We start from the raw sequence: 17,500 nt of genomic DNA, 5'->3' as shown, positions 1-17,500 counted from the left end.
GAGAGAGAGAGAGAGAGAGAGAGAGAGCGAGAGAGAGCGAGAGAGAGAGAGAGAGAGAGAGAGAGAGAGAGAGAGAGAGAGAGAGAGAGAGAGAGAGAGAGAGAGAGAGAGAGAGAGAGAGAGAGAGAGCGCTCTGTGTGTGCGTATGCGCATTGCAAGTATAGAGTGCATACAAACAGAGAAGGACGACGGGAGACAGACACAGAGGCAGAGAGAGAGAGAGAGAGAGAGAGAGAGAGAGAGAGATAGATAGAGAGAGAGAGAGAGCGAGAGAGCGAGAGAGAGAGAGAGAGAGAGAGAGAGAGAGAGAGAGAGAGAGAGAGAGAGAGAGAGAGGGGGGGGGGCACTTAGTTCTTCAAATGAGGGACACTCACTATACTGTACACATATGCTAACTGTCTGTCTGTCTGTCTGTCTGTCTGTCTGTCTGTCTGTCTGTCTGTCTGTCTGTCTGTCTGTCTGTCTGTCTGTCTGTCTGTCTCTGTCTGTCTCTGTCTGTCTGCCATACCTACCTTCCTTCTCACAGCAATAGGTCATCTGCTGTATGCTGACCAAGAGGCCTCCTTGTTTCAACAAGAAAGGGGTGTGTGTGTGTGTGTGTGTGTGTGTGTGTGTGTGTGTGTGTGTGTGTGTGTGTGTGTGTGTGTGTGTGTGTGTGTGTGTGTGTAGATAAAGCGCACATGGGTGCATGCGCACACGGGCGCTCGCACACACATACACACAGTTCTATTGTAAAGCAGGGCCTCAGCACTAGGTTTGTGTTTCCCTGCTGTTGATAAAGGTCTTTTCTTTCACGTGTCTTTATTTACAGCCAGAGCAGCCGGGCAGCAGACCTCTCCAGTCGCCTGGCTGGCTCGCCCAACGACTGCTCATGACATCACACCCCCACCAGCCAATCAGGCCCAAGCTAGCCCCCAGACGAGCCGAGTTCAAAGGGGGTGCAGAATGTCTGTGTGTATGGGTGTGTGTGTGCACTGGTGAAGGTTGTTCAATGAAGACATACACAGAGCCAAAGAGACAGGAACACACACACACACACACACGCAAACACACACACACACACACACACACACAGGAACACACACACACACACACACAGAAAAAGAGAGGTTAGACCCACAAACACACTCTTTCACACAAAAAAAGACACAGAAACACAAAGACCTCTAGCCTGATTATCATCGACGTTCAAATCTCTTTGAGACTTGGTCTGACCAAGAGCATAACAACGTTTCTCAAACGGCTTGGTTGACCTGCCTCCCTTGGTTTGCTTATGGTTGTTTGCTTATCGACAAAGTGGGAGGGGTTCCCGTATTTGCAGGAACTCAGAAAGTACTTGCATTGCTCTTGACCTGACTAGTTGCAACGCTGAATGTGTTGCGTCACTAGGAGGGCACAGCCTGGCTAAAAGACCTCTAAAATTACCACATATATGTTGCCTAGGTGACAAACAGCTATTTCAGAGGAATCCCTGACACACTGAAGCAAGTGCAACCAAGGAAAAGAGAACAAGTGTGAGCACAAGCATGGGGTGTCAAAAAAGCTACCCCTCAGAGAAATACACATCTCACAACGTAAAAATCTCAGACACCTGCGCCACGCACAGCCCACCGCACTTAGAACATACAGTATCTGTTGCCTCGGTGACAAAACAAACACAGAAACACCGAAGTGAGTGTGACCTAGGATATGAACGCCCACCCAAAACACCTGCCAACTCCTCCCAAACACCTGTGCGACAAGTGAGACACATGCACTTCATCCACCCAAAACAGACACTGAACCATCTGATTATGAGTTTCAGCTGGAGCTGGACAAGATGTGTTGCATTGCACAAAGCATGACGACAGATGATTGGCTCAATAGTGGGAGCAACCACGGTTACGCTCTGTGTGACGGGAGATGGGAAAACAGTGTCTGGTATTGTGCTTCATGCCGAAGAGTGTAGACAAGCGTGGCAAACTCGGTGGAGCTCACTGATTTCACGTAAACTTAATTGAATTGATTTGGTGTCCTAAAGCAGCCAAACCAACCAAATGCTTTCTAGCTATTTGCTGAAAAAGGCTTTTTGCTGAAATGCAAAAAAGCAGAATGTGGTAGAGCTGTGATAGAATACATTCTATTTGAATTCCAGCTGTTTCTAGAAAACTGTTCAACACTGGGGTGCTTTAGAACATGGCTATAAAGAAACAGTAATGACCACTAGTGGACATTGGTGCTTGGTTCTATGATGGCGTATTCACACCTACCTTGTTTGGTCCAGACCAAACGACCAAATGAACCGAATTTCCCTTGGTTCAGATCTTTTGGGCTGGTCTGAATACAAACCACCTAACTCTTGTCCAAACCAAACAAGCGGACCGAGCTCAAAGGTCAGACCTGGTTTGGATCAAAAGGACCCTGGTGCGGATCTTTTGGAAGTGTGGAAGCAGGCCGCACCTAATCCATGTATTTTCGGTTGAGTAAAAGGTTTCCCAGCCAAAGAGGATGGCATTATGCTTAGCTGTGCTACAAAACCACAATGTGACTTGAAGATAGGGCTGTCCACGACCAAGGATTTTGTTGGTCGACCAAAGGTCGTCATTTACTCCGACTAATTGATTAATCGCCCCCCCCCATATATATATATAATATAATGATTATTCGAAGTTCGAATTCACATAGTTTTAGCCAATGAAACACAAATAGAAAATAAATTAAAATTAATATTCGGTGATGGAAACAAACTGCGCATGGTAGAGATGCCACTCGCTGCCTGAAAGCAGAAGTGTAGCCCAACTGGAGGGCAGAATCAATATCCCTCCGTTGTCTGTCATACCTTTAATCTATTTGGACATTTGTTGCAGCGTTACTGTAGGCTATAGTTGTTCACTGGAATGTCCATCAAGCACTTAGTGTCTGTTTATGGTCTTAAATGATACGCAGCGTTTCCCCTTTTAAATGACCCACGCTGGTTTTGTTTATCGCTGGACTGGAGTCTTGACAAGAGTTGCCGTTCAGGGCAGCAAACAGAATTCTGATAAGCTGTCGGTGAATGACTTAGGGTTACAACGTACACACACCCCAAAATATGTTCATATCTGGTGGTGGTTCTTTGGATGTTGGCCAGCACGGAGTAAAATTGTACAGCCAAGTGATAAAGCAAAGTGGTATGGAAGCTAACGAAGTGCGAGTTAGCACCATGACGTTGCAACATAGCATTTTGGATTATGCGCCGACGTGTCTTCACTCTTCACACTTTTTACACCGTCAGCAATAAACAGATAATTATGCGAGACGAGACCGATGCAGGCAGCTCCCTGGAGTTTTGTCAATGGAATGAACGAGTCGAGTGAGGTATTGTAGCAAACGGTGCCGGTAGAACTAGACCTGTGCATGGGTGCGTGTATGAGAGAGGGAGGGAGAAGAGACTAGCATCTACATAATTAAACGCACCTGACGCTCGAATTCGCATGGTTCTTCTCGCCCGATGTTAGTGACCATTTGATGACAAGCAATCTGTATCCTTTTCAAAAAGGATCCCATGTTTTAGAGCTCCTTCCAAAATATGGCCAAAATAACTTGAAGCCTTCTAGCCTTGTCAAACAAATCAACAACACGTCTTCCTTTGTCACGCCCTTCAAGTTAAGAGTCCTGAAAGCCCTTAGACGAGAGGCTGTTTTATTTTTTTCTCCGCTGCGACCAATCGACCAATGGGATTCGGTCGACTAGAATTTTTTTTGGTCGACCAACGATTAGTCGATTATTTGTGGACAGCCCTACTTGAAGAGAAATCATTTGCTTTGGACCAAAGCAAGTGAACTATCGGACTTTCTGGGTCTGAAGAATACAACCTTAGAAAACGCATCTCTCCAGCTGCTGGTGCTGTGTTACTAGAACATCAAACACGGCCAAAGCAAAAACATTTCAGCTCTAAAAATTCCTCACAGGAAAACATGGCACTTCCTGCTGTGCGAGACCTTCCAGGAAAGAATAAAACAGGCAAATGGAAAGACTCAACCTCTGAGCCTTGACTGGTTCTTCTTGACACTACTGTCTCTGCAGTACCTGTCTCTCCTCCAGTCTCAGTTCAGTTCAGGCCCATCATGCCTCCTGGGCAGACTGACAGCGTAGGCCCTTCAAAGGGGCAAGGGGATATGTGCAGGGATGTGCCCTCAGGCCGAGTCAGTCAGCCTGCTAAGGGGTCAGATGACCTGCGCCCAGGGAGAGAAGACCCCCAGAATTGGAATTGTTTATTACATTGTATGTATCGAGAGGGGGATACCTTTCAGAAGACATTGTCCTGAGCATGGCCAAAGCTCTCAGCGGCCTTGCCTACACATGCAAGCAACACTTCAGTCGTGCAGAAGTTGAACAGTGATGGAGAATCAAAATTGAGGAAGACTATACACCACCATTTCTGTCTGTTGTTCAGAAGCCAATATGCAATTTGCTAAATTTTCATAAAACATGTTGTACTTTTAAACCAGGTAGCCTTAGTAACCTTCCTATCTACCTAAGAGTCAGTCGGAAGAAAGTAATGTAGCAGAACATGAATTATCTGAATTAATTATCTGAACCCTGTACATCTCAGCCTGCTGAGAACCAAAGACTTACTGAGCATGAGCAAAGGCCAGCCCCACAGGGGGCCTATGGGGAAGAGAGGTGCAGAGGAATTGATTATTAGTCATTGATTATGACACTGATTGATTGGGTCTCAAAGCATGCATGAAGGCAGCAAGGCAGATCAGAAAGGCATGACTTCAATCTGACAGAGGTAATCTCCTGAAGGCTAGTGTTTTAAAGCGATGGTTCGGAGTAGAATCACCCTAATGCCATTTGAACCGTGACACCCATCCACCTTTACACCCGAAGTGTTTTCTGCCGCAGGCTTACATCAACAGAGTTGCCGTGTTATTCGATGTTTATTCCGGATAGCTTGACTCAAGCGCATATGGATACTGGGCACAGTCTCCAAACTTTCCCCACAAAAATAACATGTCATGACACCAAACTTCTACAGTATAACAAATGTGGTTTGTACTCACAAAAAGATGAATTTGAAACTTTGTACATAGTCCAGGAGTTTATTAGTAACAACACACGAGACGATTAGCTTTTCTGCTGCTAAACATCCGTCGACGTCACTTCCTCCAGCTGGGACTTTGTTGATGGAAACAAATACACGTGAGTCCGGAAGGCGGAAAACTCAAAAAGACAGCTTGCGCTACAACTTGAAATTAACCACTTCGGATTTAAATTTTACCACATTTAATAAATAGAAGACGATGTCACACTCGTGCATATATCCTGGCTGTGGACTAAAACACAAACCTTACAATAAGTGGACAGTCCCAGCTGGAGGAAGTGACGTCGACGGATGTTTAGCAGCAGAATAGCTAATCGTCTCGTGTGTTGTTACTAATAAACTCCTGGACTATGTACAACGTTTCAAATTCATCTTTTTGTGAGTACAAACCACAGGATCGGTGCCCAGGATCCATATGCGCTTGAGTCAAGCTATCCGGAATAAACATCGAATAACACGGCAACTCTGTTGATGTAAGCCTGCGGCAGAAAACACTTCGGGTGTAAAGGTGGATGGGTGTCACGGTTCAAATGGCATTAGGGTGATTCTACTCCGAACCATCGCTTTAACTAGGGGTGCACGATATTAAAAAAATATGCGATACACGACAACATGACTGTATATCGCAGTATCGATATTACTCGCAATTAGGGCTGGGAATTGATTAAACATTTTAATCGAATTAATCTATAGGCTTTGAAATTAATTAATCGAATTAATCACATTTTAATCGCATTTAAATATCTGACTTGAGAACAGTAAAAAGTATTTTTTTCACATGAATTTTGTCTAATGACAATAAATAAGCTTAATCTAAAGATATTGTTCCTTTTTAAAAGAAGAGAGAATTCTTCTCAATTTCAGCAGGCTGTTCACCATCAGGCGTAATACTGCCCTCCACTGGTCTAATCCAGAACTATTAAGCTACATTTTGTAGTGCGATTAAAATGAGTTACAATTTTTTCATCGCGTTAATTTTTGTGTGATTAATTCATCGAAATGAATGCATTAATGTCCCAGCACTACTCGCAATGTTTAATACATAAGGTAAGCGTACCCATTAAGCCCATGTACCCTTTAAGCCCACTTTCAACTTTGAGGTCAATTCAAAGAAAGGGAAAAGGTGAATTTTGTTGTTCATCACCCTATCCAATTAAAGGGTTTAGTAACTGACAAAATGTTTTCTATTACAAACAAATCACATTTTTTATCGTCGAGTTATCCCCGTCCAAGTGAATCCAGTCTCAGGACTACTGACGAGAAGTTGCCTCAAAACTTTGCTGTTTTGGGACATCTCAGAAATCATAGAATTTCAGCTAGTTTAAGTCAAATGTTTTGAAAATACTTTCATATTTAGTGAACTAAGAGGTAAATGTAATGATTTATATATATATACGTGCAGTGTTTTACTAAATTATAGCATTTCCCTTCAAATGGAAAGATGTGCTTTATGAGCGAGCAAACGCCGATATTCTCTTGATACAACCACACACCATCTTTATCTTACTCTACCTTAAGACTTAAAGTGGTTAGGTATGAATTCTAAGCATATTCCAGTTTGTTTGGCATTGATCTTTAAAGAAATGCATCATGAAATGTTTTGCGGAGTTGATTATTTCCATAAAATAGCTTTTTGTAAGGCGGGCTTAATGGGTACTAGGTGGGCTTAAATGGTACACCCCATTGAAATGCATGCAAGTTGGCATGCATGCTAATGAAAAATGCCTTTGAGGGACATAAAAAGTGCTGTACAATCTCAAGTTGTTGGTTTAAAAGGCTTAATGTAATGAACTAACAATAATCAATAAGAAAAAATAAATTTCTCTGTTTGGATGAAGAATTTTATGAAGCATATGAAGTAAGAGATGCTGTAATATTTAATTAGGTTTTATGCATTATTCTTTGAGCAAATCTTACATTTTGGAAGAATATTTTGGTCTGAAACCATTTATGCCATGTAGGCTATACTGTTTAAACTCAATTCACTCACCTCACCAGGTATTTTGATAGAGAAATAACTATATGAGCTTATTTGGAACACAAGTGGGCTTAAATGGTACCAAAGATACCATTTAAGCCCATTCAGACTTTTCACTTTTCTCGTAAAAAATCTTCATATTGTACTTTGAAATATTCATCAACTCAATGATAAACATTGAGAAGAGAGGTAAATCTTACTATTTAAGAAATCATTTCACAAAAAATTGTGTGAAGATGATTGAAAAATAAAGACATTTAGATTTTGGTGGGCTTAATGGGTACGCTTACCTTATGTTTTCCCCTCTCTACTTGCCATTCTACACTTTATCATGCATGAAACAACTGAGAGCAATGTTTTATTTCCAACATTATTTTGATTCGGAAAAAACATGGCCAATACACAGCTTCAACTTAACATGTCAACCTTTTTAATACCTTTTTTAACCTTTTCACCAAATTGGCTGTTATGAAAAATTAAAAAGTAGGTATCACGATATAACCAACTTTTGCGATACGTGTATCGCAAGCAGTGATATCGCGATACCGATACATTTTCGATATATCGCGCAGCCCTAGTTTTAACTGATTTAACTTAAATACAGAAAGAAAACAATTGTTTAGAAAAAAAGTACTGGGAGTCTATATAAAAAAAGTGTATCAGTGTTTCGTAAATATTGTNACAATATTACTTACTATTCATGCATCCTATGTTATAAATGTGCTTCAGTAGCTACTGTGAGGCAGAACTATAGCCTTTACCATACCAGTGCTGGCCAACAGTAGCTTGTGTTAGAAGTGCACTGCTCTATTGATTATTACCCATTGATTATGACTGACTGATTGGCCTGGGAGTCTGGAGTATTGGAAAGAGCCCAAGGAGATATTGCTGAGTGGGCATGTGGAGAGATTTGATGCTTGGAGGAGGGTGGCAGAGGTCAGGTTCATTAGTGGGGAGTGGAGTGGAAGAGAAGGACTACCACCCATCTCCACATCCATAACATTGAGGAGACTCTAGCCTAGGGGGACAATTAGTGCTGCTATACATATTTGTTTAATTGAGCTGTATTTATTTATCTGTTATAGGCTACTTTACACATTTTGTTGGAAAACTAGGGTTAAGGTCACCGGTGTCAACATTAACTCGCCAGAAATAGTAGTGTTGAATTTGAGAAGCCTTGTTTTCCTAGCCTAAATTTCAAACATATTCACTTAATTTCTTTTGGCATCAATAAAGCATATGGATTGAGAAGAACCCCAAACCAAATAGGGACCAGAGTGACAATGCAGTCTTTTTCATCCGTATACAAATGACATAAACAACCAATGCACACATGTGTGATCATGTGCATTGCAGGCTTGGTTGAGCCCATCCTCTGTGTGTCTGTGTGTGTGTGTGTGCGCGCGCGTGCGTGCGTGCGTGTGTGTGTGTGTGTGTGTGTGTGTGTGTGTGTGTGTGTGTGTGTGTGTGTGTGTGTGTGTGTGTGTGTGTGTGTGTGTGTGTGTGTGTGTGTGTGTGTGTGTGTGTGTGCATATCTGTGTTACTCCTGCTGACTATGCAGACAGAGGGGCCAGACAGCACTTAACACCGGAGGCACCTGGAGGCTTTGGGGTCAGACGTTTTTCCAAGGCCTAAAACAAACTCTGTTACCCTGCGGCCACTCTTGTGTGTGTGGGTGTGAGTGTACAGATGCATGTGTGTGTCTGTGTACATATGGACACATACATGTACTTTAAGTACACATATACATGTATGTGTGCTGTGCACATACACAGAGATGTGTCTGTGTGCATGTACACGTGAGAGTGTGTTTGTTCCTGTGTGTGTGGGTGCGTGTGTTCATCTAACTGACGCTGCCTTCTCCAGAGAAAGGTAAATATTTGAGATGAGTATTCATTAATGCCAGCCTAGTTTGCTCTCTCTGTGTATCTGACCTCAGCCACAGATTGTTTAACCTTCTTTCCATGCCTACACGGCCCAGAGATTCAACTTGCAGAGCACACACACACATACATACATACATACACAATGTTGTTAAGGCATAGGCAAATCTATTTCTCTCTCACACGCATGCACGCACAACAAATTAAATTGATAAAACATACAACAGAGAATGGCCTACATTGATTGGAATATGCACAGACTACAGAATCAAATCTCTGCATGCATACAAACAGGACTGGTCATTTTATCACAGCACAAATGCATGCACACTCACACTCAGTCACAGGCGAGGCAACCGAATGATGAAACAAGCTACCTATTAACATGGCCACATCAATTAAGCACGTAAATAAACATGTGTGATAGCACACACTGACTTACGCAACCCTATCCCTTTATCAAGCATGCACTCAAACACACACACACACACACACACACACACACACACACACACACACACACACACACACACACACACACACACACACACACACACACACACACACACACACACACACACACACACACACACACACACACACACACACACACAGGACCCCATAGGCCTCTTCCTGTCTGCTCCGAGTCTTATCAGCCTATTGTTCGCTTTAAATAGCCCCTCTTGGCCTCAGCACCGTCTTACTGGCTGTGTGTGTGTGAGAGAGAGTGAGAGAGTGAGTGAGAGAGTGAGAGAGTGAGTGAGTTAGTGAGCGAGTGTGCATGCGTGCGTGCGTGCGAGCGAGTTGTTTTGGAAGCAGCTGTCTGGTTGGTGATCCTGTCTGACCTGCTGTGTGCATCGCACTCACGACCAAAACCACATCCCCAATAAATTCCAACACACGCATGCACACAGAGAAATACGCACGCACGCACACCTGTAGAATGACACCCCCCCCCAAATCATGGAATAAAGAATAAAATGTTGATCATCGGAGAGGATCAGATCGGAGAGAAGAGAAGAGAAGAGAAGAGAAGAGAAGAGAAGAGAAGAGAAGAGAAGAGAAGAGAAGAGAAGAGAAGAGAAGAGAAGAGAAGAGAAGAGAAGAGAAGAGAAGAGAAGAGAAGAGAAGAGAAGAGAAGAGAAGAGAAGAGAAGAGAAGAGAGGAGAGGAGAGGAGAGGAGAGACAAGATGGGACAGAAGAGGGACGATGCATGGGTAAAACTGAGGACAAACTGTACGTATATGCGCATAGGAAAATCTGAAAAGAAAAACAAGGGGATATATTACATTGTGCAAGAATGTTTTTATGCTAAAGCAATTACGTGAGAGATGGCGTGTGTGGTGTGTGTGTTATTCTATGTAGAATAGACTTGACAGTGTCTTGCTGAGAATTTCTGGACAGACAGCATGTGGGTCTCATTTAGGGCTAAGCCAACTGGAATGAAGGCACCCTCCCATAGCCAGAAGAGAGAAAGAGCGAGAGAGAGAGAGAGAGAGAGAGAGAGAGAGAGAGAGAGAGAGAGAGAGAGAGAGAGAGAGAGAGACTGTGCCTCTTGGTGTGTGTGTGTGTGTGTGTGTGTGTGTGTGTGTGTGTGTGTGTGTGTGTGTGTGTGTGTGTGTGTGTGTGTGTGTGTGTGTGTGTGTGTGTGTGTGTGTGTGTGTGTGTGTGTGTCTACAGCGGCAGCCTTCACCCTAGCTGAACCTCTGTGGACTGCCCAGAGGAGTCATGCCAGAACTCTGAGGAGGCTGAGAACCAAACACCACTTGACACCAGTGATTACATACATACACAACAACACACAAATTACTACAAATACACACACATGCACGGGCGAGCGCGCACAAACACACACAGTACAAATACACAAACATGCACACACATATACAAATACGCAAATGCGTGCACGCGCACAGACACAAAAACACACAAACGCACAAACTCATCTTGCACTGGCAAACCCATAAACTCAGAAAGAATGTATACCAACTATTTAAACACGTGCTTTCACTCCAAGCCAATCAAAATCCATCCTGAGCGGATCGCATCACAAATTGATCAAGGCCACTACATCAATCAAATCCACACACACACACACACACACACACACACACACACACACACACACACACACACACACACACACACACACACACACACACACACACACACACACACACACACACACACACACACACACACACACACACACACACACAGAAAATAAAGCTTGTGAGTCGATGGGCGCCCTAATGAGAATGCCGGCCACCAATGGGTGTTGCAGAGCCCCATAAATAAATAAACGAGAGCTTGAATAAGTGATGACTGTCTGAGAGCCCACACACACCAACACGGACACACACACACCAGCGCTCACATACACACACACACAAACACACCAGGATGCGCGTGTACACACACACACACACACACACACACCTTCTCGCCTCGCCTCCTCGGTGTGCACACACACTCATTGCATCCGTCTGCTCACCACCCCGATCAATTCTTCTGCGGGATCGCCACGGACGATCAATAACGCTCGCACTCACTCGCCCTCCGTCTCGCAACCCCTCCTTCCACCCTCTCTCCCCCTGTCTCTCTATCCCCCTCTTTCGGTCTCCTTCTTCCTTCCTTTCGTTCTTGTTTTCTTTCTTTACTTCTTCCTCCATCTCTTTCCGCATCTCTCTCTCTCATCTTTCCATCTGTCTCTTAAAAATGTGTCTCTCTCTGTCCCTCTTTCTCTCTTCATCTCTCTCTCTCCACCTCTCTCTCCCCTCAACCATGTCTCTCTCTCTCTCTCTCCATCTCTCTTCCCCCAACCATATATCTCTCTCTCTCTCCCACTCTCTCTCTCTCTCTCTCTCTCTCTCTCTCTCTCTCTCTCTCTCGGCACATACACCACCACCTTCACAGGCCGCTGGGCAGGCAGGCGAATGTTTTCTGTGGAGGTGACGAGGACGGGCAGAAGTGGAGAGGCTCTCAGCATGTACAAGGACAGAGGCAAACGCTTTGCATTTCAAGATCCGCTTTAAACACGGGGGAGAAAAGCCAGAGAGAAAAGGCATAGCGGGCAGATTCATTGTGAAACACATTGCAGAATAGAACGCAGGCAGTGGATGGAGCTAAGGCCAAGGATGCAATACATCTTACAGTTAAAGCACCAAATAATAATAATAATTAAAATATATATATATATATATAGATATATATTTCTTGCCCTTCACACTTTTTCATAATGTTCCAAGAATAATTTCCATCGTTTCAAAATCATTTCAATCACTCTTTCAAAACCTTCATTTCATCAACTTTCAATGGGGTGAAAAGCATTGCTATATTGACTGTGCCATCGTTCGTGAACTATTGGAACTATGCAAGATTGAAGGAGTAGTGAATCTTCAGTGCAGGCCTCAAAGAGATGCAGTCCTGATTCCAATGATTTTGGCAACGGAGACTGATTTCATGAATGTGACTTGGATCTGTGTGTGTGTGTGTGTGTGTGTGTGTGTGTGTGTGTGTGTGTGTGTGTGTGTGTGTGTGTGTGTGTGTGTGTGTGTGTGTGTGTGTGTGTGTGTGTGTGTGTGTGTGTGTGTGTGTGTGTGTGTGTGTGTGTGTACATGAAACCGTGCATTTCCAAAGGAATGCATGTGTACATGAGTGTGTGTGTGTACCACATAGGGTGCGTGTGCATGTGTGAGTGCATATGTGTGCATGTTTCGGGGGCCGGGGTAATTTACAGATAAGCTGTAAAAGGGCCCCCCAATTAACTTCCCGACGGGGCTCAGAGTTCATAAACGCCACATAGCCAGGGGACAAACACACGCACACGCACGCGCACGCGCACGCACACACACACACACACACACACACACACACACACACACACACACACACACACACACAGACACACACACACACACACACACACACACACACACACACACACACACACACACACACACGCACACGCACGCACACACACACGCACAGCAGTGCTCCAACACGAATGCACTGTGCCACACACGCACGCATACACACTGATATGGGGTAATAAACTCACACGTCGGCTCTTTCGTCACTTCATGACGGCCAGAGTGGCACAACAAGGGTATCCTGTGTTTAAGAGAAAAGGGAGTCTATTGTACCCAGACAGACAGAGGGGAAATATGGGGAGACTTTCTGTGCGCGTGTGCGTGTGCGTGTATGTGTGTGTGTGTGTGTGTACACGTGTGTGGTGTGTGTAGTAGTAGAAAAAAGGAGAAGTGTGTGTATCTGTGTGCGTGTCAGCGAGAACTACAACAAACGTCACAGAGCTATTCCTGGACACATGAAAACAACTGTGCTGCCCTCACAGTTTTGCTTCTGTGTCTTTGTGTGCGTGCGTGCCTGCGTGCGTGCCTGCGTGCGTGCCTGCGTGCGTGCCTGCGTGCGTGCCTGCGTGCGTGCCTGCGTGCGTGGTGTTTTCATACAAAAGCACATGGGGTTGAGAAGGAGTCTTAACCTCCGTATGTGTGCGCATGCATATGTGTAGAGGGCTGCAAATATTGCAATAGCAAATAACAGCAAATAGTGGAAAAGGCCTCGTCTTCTCCAGCACAGCTCTCTCTATTTCTCACTGTCAGTCTATCCAAATTCGCAATGGCAATTTCAATCTAGCGCAAAAAGTTGTCAGGAGTAACCATTTATGGCAACCCTAAAATACGATAAATTTTAGATGACTACAACCACAACTAAATCAACAAAGTTACTACTAACTAAGCCTAACCCTTAAAAGAAACTGAAGGGATGAACAATTTCAAAGAGGAGAAGTGCAATTCCGGACAACTTCCATTGGATTAGCCAGATCACACCTCTGCTGCTACAACATCGGAGGGGAAAAACAATATCAAGTGTCAAAGATGACGTGATGAAACTATGGAGTAGCTAGGGAGAAGAAAAAAGGGGGGGGGGGGGGGGGGCAGAGACAGAGACAGACAGCCAGACAGACTGACATTGTGTGTGTGTGTGTGTGTGTGTGTGTGTGTGTGTGTGTGTGTGTGTGTGTGTGTGTGTGTGTGTGTGTGTGTGTGTGTGTGTGTGTGTGTGTGTGTGTGTGTGTTTAAAACACACAAGAGAGTGAGATGGCTTTCCACACCTCCCAATCCTCCCGAGGAGAGACTGTGGCTATGTGGAGAAGCATGACGACATGCTCATTCAAGGACACATCATGAAGCCTCCAACAACAAATATGAGACTCTAATAAATCTGCACGCACGCACACACACCTCTGCGGAATAAGAGCTGGATGGATCAGTCATAATTTATGATGGAGGGGGAGAGTCTGTCACAGAATCTTTCCTTTAGAGGAGTGGCAACTAATGACGCATACAGGTGCCAATGCATTTGTGATCATATGATTTTATTTTTAATTCTCAAAGCCAAAGCAATGGCCTTATAACAGGTCGGTATTGTCCCTGCATGACAGGGGAATGGGGCAAGGAAGTGCAGCGGTGGTGGGGTTGAGATGGAGAGAGAGAGAGAGAGAGAGAGAGAGAGAGAGAGAGAGAGAGAGAGAGAGAGAGAGAGAGAGAGAGATGAAATAAAGTTGGCAAAGGAATTCAACAGAATGGTAGAGATCAGAGGAAAGGTTCAGTGAATCGGTTATTCTACTGTTTTCCATATACATCCAGTCCAATTTGCACATCGACATCAGAGTCAGTGGGAAATAACTCACCCTTGTCCTTATTTGCTTGCTCCCCCCCTTCACCCCCTCTGCCTTCCTCTTTTTGAGTGTGATTTTCAAATCATGGATACTTATGGAAAGAAGGGGAGATGTGTGCTCTGTTCTCTCTAACGTTCATGGAATGGTTTGTGTCTGTGTGCTCCTGCATATGTGATCTCAATCACCTATTTCCTTGAACTCATTCTTCCCTTCTCCCTACACCCCCTCACTCTTCCTGCACTACTTCTCTCTCTGCACCCCCCCCCCCATTCTGTCTCTGAGAGAGTGTGCCATGTGAATTGAATGGTAACACACAGACAAACACACACAAACACACACACACAGAAACACACATACACACACAGACAAACACAGAAACACACAGACACAGTGCAACCTGAGAGTGTAAACTGACACAAAAAACATAGTAAAGTAAAAAGTAAAGTAAAAGTAAAAAGATAATAATGAGCCTAAAAAAATAATGAGCATAAAAACATGTGCACGCACACACACTCGCGCACACACCGCACACACGCACACACACACGCACATAAAGTAATGACCCTAACAAAGCAGTAATATACAGGGACAGGAACAGCATGATTATGTCTTGAGGAAGGTGAAACGTGACAGATGACCCGTGTAACCATCCGACTTCCTCATTTCCCTCCAAAACACTAAAACTCAAAAGCTCTTTCTGTGTCTTCGCAGAGGCAAAACATGCGTGCATGCATGCACATGCGCGCATGCATGCACATGCGCGTGCACACACGCACACACACACACACAAGTAAACGGTTGGTCCCCGTCTTGTTCCTCTTCTGTAACTGCTGTTGGAGCCCTGCCTGGCCCTAGAGTATGTTCCCACCATGAGGCACACCTCAACACACACAAACTCACACTCTCTCTCTCACACACATACACACACACATATCTCAACAAAGTACAAATAGATCCATCCCCAAACACATAAACACACACACACACACCCAGAAATGCAAACACAAGCATGACCTCTGGGGTCTCCTCTTCCTTCTCTATTGGCAGCCCCAAGGACACTACTGTTACAGGAGTACCAACTGTCACACACCTAGAAACGCACACACACACAGATACACAAACACACAGATACACAAACACACACACACACACACAGACACACACACACACACACACACACACACACACACACACACACACACACACACACACACACACACACACACACACACACACACACACACACACACAAATACAAATACACACACACACCAGATTAAATATGAACAACAGATAAAGTAAGTGGGTCTTTTGCAAATAATATTTTTATTTTATTTGTTCCAGCAATGTCAAACACACACACACACACACACACACACACACACACACACACAAACAATTTGCTTATGAAGACATCAACTTTGTACAATAACAATATAATCTGATTTATATGAAAAACAGGCAGTGGCTTTTACTTCCTTGATCCCCAATCCACAGCCACACACAACACACACACACACACACATCTCTGTGGGATCAGAGCTGGATGGATCAGTGGTGTTTGTGTGTGCTTGTGTGTGCTTGTGTGTGCTTGTGTGTGTGTGTGTGTGTGTGTGTGTGTGTGTGTGTGCGTGCGTGCGTGCGTGCGTGCGTGCGTGCGTGCGTGCGTGCGTGCGTGCGTGCGTGCGTGCGTGCGTGCGTGTGTGTGTGTGTGTGTGTGTAGAGGAGTGGTTGGCCTCTTGCGCGACACCCATCTGCTCTCACCATTATCCTCCAGGACAAACACCGGCTACACACACACACACACACACACACACACACACACACACACACACACACACACACACACACACACACACACACACACACACACACACACACACACACACACACACACACACACACACACACACACACACACACACACACAGACACAATCAAACAAAAATACTCCTCTCCTATTAGAATAAAACTAATACTCTCACGCACGCACACACATGCACACAAATAATCAGAGCAACAAACACAGCTGAAGGGCTTCATGGACAAACTAAACCTCTCTACCTCCACACGCACGCACGCACACAGCAGTGTGGTGATAGGGGAGGAGGCCTGTACATGTGGGCCTAATCAATGACAGCTCCTAAAACTAGCTTGAGGAGACACTAACTACACTGCAGCTGCAGCAGGTCAACCTGTGTGTGTACGTGTGTGTGTACGTGTTTGTGTGTCTGTGTGTGTCTGTGTGTGTGTGTGTGTGTGTGTGTGTGTGTGTGTGTGTGTGTGTGTGTGTGTGTAAGAGGTAGAGAGTCCTAAAGCTGTGTTTGTTTCTCTGATTATTTGTGTGTGTGTGTTTGTGTGTGTGTGTGTGTGTGTGTGTGTGTGTGTGTGTGTGTGTGTGTGTGTGTGTGTGTGTGTGTGTGTGTATGTGTTTCTGTGTGTGTGTGTGTGTGTGTGTGTGTGTGTGTGTGTGTGTGTGATCGAGAGTTTGAGTGTGCCATGCGTGTCAGACACAGAGGTCTTTGCCACTGTCTGCTGCTGCTGGCACATGTGGTACTGTCTAGAAGCAGATCTGACCATCCCATAACATAACAACTTGAGGGGTTAGGGGGTGTCTCCCAGTCACAGTCTGCCCAGAGACACTGAAAAACACACACACACACACACGCACACACACACACTCACACATGCACCCGCATACACGCACACACAATCTGAGTGGACAACATAAAGGCTCTAATCACCAACAGATTAAAGGCTGGCAGCTGCCCATCACGGCACAAGTGGATCAAACGCCACTGGTAAACAACAAGGCCTACTTTACTCTCTTCTCTGTGTGTGTGTGTGTGTGTGTGTGTGTGTGTGTGTGT

General features: G+C 44.7%; 1 protein-coding gene across 1 annotated transcript in view; it reads right to left on the bottom strand.

Moving 5' to 3' along the window:
• cdkal1 (CDK5 regulatory subunit associated protein 1-like 1) overlaps positions 1 to 17,500 on the bottom strand; it is a 366,482-nt gene that overhangs the window by 183,386 nt on the left and 165,596 nt on the right. The window lies entirely within an intron of this gene.

The sequence above is a fragment of the Engraulis encrasicolus genome, chromosome 5 (assembly GCF_034702125.1).
Source record: "Engraulis encrasicolus isolate BLACKSEA-1 chromosome 5, IST_EnEncr_1.0, whole genome shotgun sequence".
Lineage (NCBI taxonomy): Eukaryota > Metazoa > Chordata > Actinopteri > Clupeiformes > Engraulidae > Engraulis > Engraulis encrasicolus.
Note: the sequence above shows the minus strand (reverse complement) of the source record. Positions and strands in the feature narration are given on the sequence as shown.